This window comes from Mesoplodon mirus (assembly GCF_964341445.2).
Source record: "Mesoplodon mirus genome assembly, chromosome: 8".
NCBI lineage: Eukaryota > Metazoa > Chordata > Mammalia > Artiodactyla > Ziphiidae > Mesoplodon > Mesoplodon mirus.
This window is the reverse complement of record NC_138984.1, coordinates 32,929,106-32,934,567: the sequence shown is the minus strand read 5'-3', so window position 1 is coordinate 32,934,567 and position 5,462 is coordinate 32,929,106. Positions and strand designations below refer to the sequence as shown.

The window sequence follows — 5,462 nt, the reverse complement described above, 5'->3', positions numbered from 1 at the left end:
GGAAAGCCTCAATTCCCCAGATCTGTGGGGCACCATCCCCTGTCTCCCAGGGACCTGAGCAGGAACACATCAGTGGTGAGAAAGTGGTAGACCTAGAAACCTTAGCTGTGCAAGAGCACTGAAAGCTCTTGCCTGCCCTCCCTCTCCTGGGCTCAGCCCTGGGGGCTCAGGGATGGCCCCAAGGATCTGGGGGACCAGTTGAAATTGTAGTGCTTCAGCAGAGCCCAGGTTCTTGAGAAAGACCCAGAGGCTCAGAGGAGACTCCAGACTACAGAGCAGAGCAGAACTCTCAGCTCTATCTGCTAACCAGCCTGACTTTAGGTGAATTTTGCAGTCCCGGGAAATCCAAGGCTTAGGAAGGTCACCCAGGTCTGGATGAACTGAAGACGTCCAGTCTGGAATTTCATCCAGGGCTAGAGAGACTTTAGCTATCTCCTGGCAGTGATAGCAGGGTGATAGTGTCTAGATTTCTTAGCTAAATTGCATCATCAACATACAGCTTCTCTTTGCTGTTTCTTTCCCACAGAAATCTAATCTTAAAAATCTCTGATCTTTCTGTTCATGGTCTGTAGGAAAGCCAGCACTAGCCAGGAGGGAGAACCCAGTGTGAGAAAACAAGTCAGTTCCAGGCAGCACTGTAAATGTGCAGGAACGATCCTTACGGTCCTTAATGAGAAGTTAAGTGTCAGCCAATGTACTTTATATGCTGTATCTCTTTGAACCCTTAAAGAGCCCCGAAGAGGTCGGTACCATAATTATCCCCATTTTATACATGAGGACTTAGGGTTTCAGAGAGGTTACAAAGCGTCACACTGACGCTGGTGTGATTGAGTCTGGAATCAAACCCCATTCTGTTTGATTTCAAAGCCTGTGCAACTTGATGAGTTTCTAGTCTTCCCACTCTGACTCTCTTCTTTTTCAGGTATCTCCTATTTCTTATCCTATTCTTTTCAAAACCTCCAACAGAAAAGGAATTTGCCATAGACTTCTAAGTCTTTGTGTGAATTTAAATCAACATGTCACAATTCCAAGGAGGAAGTCTCATTTTAAGATCCTACACCAATTCTAAAATAGAAGACTTTATTCCATTGAAGACATATAGGGCATTATCCAGTATTGTGGGAGCACTACTCCTAAAATAATATAATTCTCACTCTAAGGCTGGCCTTGCTAATAATAATAACAAAAACAATTGTAATAATGATGATTGCAGCAACCATCTGAATGGCATGTGCTAGGCTCTAGTGTGCCACGCCCTTTAGGTAAATCATTTCATTTAATCCTCACCATAAGCCTTACAGTGGGTGTAATTATAATGATCAATTTATAAATGGAGAAACTGAGGCTCAGAGAGGTTAAGTAATTTGCTTAGCTCATGCAGCTCGTAAGGTTAAAGAGTGGGGATTTGACCCTCTGTGCACGTGTCTTCAGAGACTGGGGGTGGACTCACTCTCTGTGCCATACTGGAGAAAGCTAAGCTTTGAGGGGACCCTTTTGAAACAGGTCAGAGGTCTTCCTTGCCTTTCTTTCTTTCTGTATCTTATCCTGCCCTTCTTGCACAGATGGCCGTATACAGGAGATTAGGTGTCAGCAGATGCCTTGACTGAGTTTCCATCTCATGGAATGATTCTGTTTCTGGCATCCCAGTGCAAGGACTGCCGAGTCCTTGGATCACTTGAGCATTCGCTTTGCCAGCTTCTACACTGGTAATTCTATACCTTGTCTCAGTGGGGTGATGTTCCCAGGCTTCTCTTCTAGCTACATGGCTGATTCATTCTAAGTGAACTTTCTGAGGAGAAATTAGCTTAAGGGTTGTCTTTTGCATGTGCTCAACTAAATGACCCCAAAATGGAGTTGAAACAGTTCATGGTTCCGGGGATTTTATAGGGTAATCAGTCTTCCCTGTTTTAGGTCAAGCCCCCAAGACCAATACTCAAAATACACTTAAAATAATTATTCATGCACTCCTGGAAGGAATCAAAGTTTGTAAAATATAAGAGAAGGCTGAAGACAATGCTTAGTATTTCACTGCCTCTTGTGATGTTCTCTGTGTGTTCTGTTGAAAGGCACAAGAGAAAGTCCATTTGCCGTACTGCTCATAGCCTCTACATTTGATTCTATATGTTCAATTCTGCTGTCGAAGACAAGAAAGCAAACGGGAAGGATAAAGCTCACAAGAAATATTGAATATGCATAGAAAGTAAGCTAGCAACTTATGAGATATAGGTGGAACTCCTAGGATGTTATATACAGATGCTGAGTAAGGAAATTTCTTGTGAGACAAGCAGAATTCATAAGATGTGTTACATACAGATAGTAAGTTAGAAGTCTTTAAAACATGTTAAAGAGAGATAGAATAAATAAAATATCTATGGGAAAAGACAAGCATGTTGCTTATAGATAGAAAGGGATGAAGAGGTCAGGTCATGATCATGCCACCTCTGGGCAGACAGCTATGTCATCCCCAAGTTGGCCACCCATTGGTGATACCCATTCTGGTCCCACATGTCCTCTGCCCAAGAAATGAACATAAACCCCAGAGCTTCTCAGCAGTTATTGGGAAGCTATAGCTGTAGCCATGTGAACTTGCCCCTGTGTTTCTCTGAGAGAGTAAGTGTGTGTCACCAGCTCAGGGCACCTTCTGTCTATGGTCCCCCTTGCTGCATCCAAATCTCTGGTTCTCATAACCACACCATCCATGGGGAAGTCTGGAAAGAGAGAGAGAGAGGGAGAGAGAGAGAGAGAGAGAGAGAGAGAGAGAGAGGGAGGAGATATGAGTGTGGTCCTTCCATTAACTTGCACCTTTCTCTAAGTGTATTCACTTACCCCATCTCTTTCCCTTGGCTTCTAATGGTGTATTTTAATTGGTTTACTAAAACACGCGATATCAGCATATTCAATTTTGAGTCTTTGAGCCTTTCTGTTTGGTGGCTTCAGGCATGATTTACCTGGGACTGTTCTCAGAGGCTCCCTTTGCATCAAGGTGAATTTTCACATGACATTCATGTTAGACTGTTTCCATTTGGATCTATTCACTTGTATCATCTGTTTCCTTGGGTAAGACTCCAGTGGTGGATACTTTTACTCCCTCAGAGGACCTAGGAAAGAGCTGTGCCAGCAGGGTTTGGAATGGAGGCAAAACCAATTCTGGAGAGTTCCAATGTGTGCTGAAAAAGATAGCAATCAAATAAATGTGTTATATCACATCCTGTATGGTCTCAGGCCCTCTGCCAGGTAGTCAGAGCACATGTTTTATGAGTTTGATTTTTTTTTCCGTTAGGAAAATTACTGAAGTTCTGAATTAACCAGAGCAGCACAAGAGGGACAGCATCATTCATTCAGAACACAGGTGGGAGAAAGGCAGAACAATGGTTTGTAAAAATGGGTCCATATGGGGCTTCCCTGGTGGCGCAGTGGTTGAGAGGCCGCCTGCCGATGCAGGGGACCTGGGTTTGTGCCCTGGTCAGGGAGGATCCCGCATGCCGCGGAGCGGCTGGGCCCGTGGGCCATGGCCGCTGGGCCTGCGCATCCAGAGCCTGTGCTCCGCAACGGGAGAGGCCACAGCAATGAGAGGCCCGCATACTGCAAAAAAAAAAAAAAAAGGGTCCATAAATAATGAATGATTTTAATAACTCTGAGTGACTTGGATGCTCACATTGAGTGACCCTCTCAGTATATTACTTATGCCTTTGGTGTTTTCTCTAATATAACATATTTTTTTCCTCTGGTCACAGTATTTTCTTGTCCACTTACTGCGTCTTAAACCACACACTTCTTGCCACTATCAGTCACATAGCTCTAAAGTGAAATATAGATTATAAAAAGAAACACTTCCCACACATTTATGAAATGGTTTCCAGCTGGTCTTAAAAATATCTTCGATTCCCTCTGGATGTAAGAGTTTATCTGCTAATGCTTAGCATTAGGGAGTTTCCCTGCTCAGTTTCAAAAGTGGGAACATGGAGATAAAGTCAGTGTTTTAAGAGATTAGTATTTGAGAAACATAAAATTGGGTGAAATAAATATTGCACATGTATAAGAAGAAAGTTTGAATCATTATGTAGTGAAATTATACCTACCCACCCCCCAAAAAAAACAAACATAAAATAACAACAACAAAATTCTCACTATGTCAGAGGTTACAAGGCTTGGCCACTTTTGATCGGGAGGAATGAAGTTGTGTACCAGTAGGGTTAAGGTTTCGGTGTGTGTGATGAAATCCCAAGTGGTATGCCAATTCCTGCAGAGGACCTCAGGTCACTGGGTGGCACCCCTGTGGGGAATTATCTGACACAGAGAACAGGACTTAGGCCCCCACCAGATGCACCACTGTGTTCGTGGCTCTGAAGGCTTTCTGTGCAGCTAACTGGCCTTGGAGATGACCCCTTGCGGCCTTGTTAATAGGAAGGGAGTTAGGGAGTCCCTACTTCCAGGCAACTTTAAGGAACAGGGAGATCTCTGTGCCTGAATTTATAGGGTTAGATAGATATTCCTTCTCCTTCCTCTGACACAACTTGCTCTTGCTGCCTAGGTTTGTATCAGTCACAGCGTTCATTTCAGGCACTCCAACTTTGGACATCAACAAGACAAAGAGTGGCATCTACCCAAGACATAGTGGAGAAATCGCCCTCAAAATGATAAAGCATTGAGGTGTAAAGTAACAAAGTCCAGAGAAACTCTCCAAGCTATAACTTTGCTTCTAAAAGTCCTCTGACTTGGATGCATCCTTCAATCAAAGTTCTATTTTTTCTTCATTTTAGCTATCTCTGGCTAAAATGGGTGGGGTGAGCCTCCTCTGTTTTCTATTAAGGGGCAAAGCAGCAAGATTTATGTCAGGAAGTCTTGCTGGAAAGAATGGAGTGGGCTCCCAGAGCCACCCAGTTCCATAGTAATAATATTTGAATTGAAAATCAGGGTAGCACTTCCCAAACAGGATTCCCCAGAACACTAGTTGCTTGAAATGATGACTTTTTAATGTATTTTTTTAATTTTTAAAACGTTAATACAGTTCAAATCAGCGTGCCTGGTTCATTTCAGCTCCTTCACTGGCAAACCTGGGGGCAGGGGCTGCTTCAGCTTCTCTGCCTTCTTTTTGTCTGTGATGACCAAGGTGTAAAGGTATCTGCTGCATCGAACTTTAAACTTCACATTATCCTTATTTTTCTTGGCGTCCCTTGGCGTCCTTTTGCCTGGCTGTAAGCAGAAAGTCCTTGATTTCTTGTTTTGCGAGGCATGATGACGCGGATCGGAGAGCGTGGCCAGAACAGCGAGCGGCAAGAAGCTGAACTGCTGAATTTTGTTTTGTTTTGTATTTTTAACCACTGTTTATGGTCAAAAAAAAAAAAAAAGTGTGGAAATCCTGGGTTGAATACATTTCAAGGAATTACTTTTTCTGCAAGGCATTAAACATATTTAATGTGTTAATGGGAATTGCATATCTTGGAGTTAATGGTTCACAGAAC

At 43.2% G+C, this 5,462-nt stretch overlaps 1 pseudogene across 1 annotated transcript; it reads right to left on the bottom strand.

Moving 5' to 3' along the window:
* Nucleotides 1-5,008: 5,008 nt before the first annotated feature.
* On the bottom strand, nt 5,009-5,234 carry LOC309809603 (large ribosomal subunit protein eL38-like; annotated as a pseudogene). The gene has a single exon. The product of its transcript is annotated as a large ribosomal subunit protein eL38-like (transcript).
* Between the last annotated feature and the right edge of the window lie 228 nt (nt 5,235-5,462).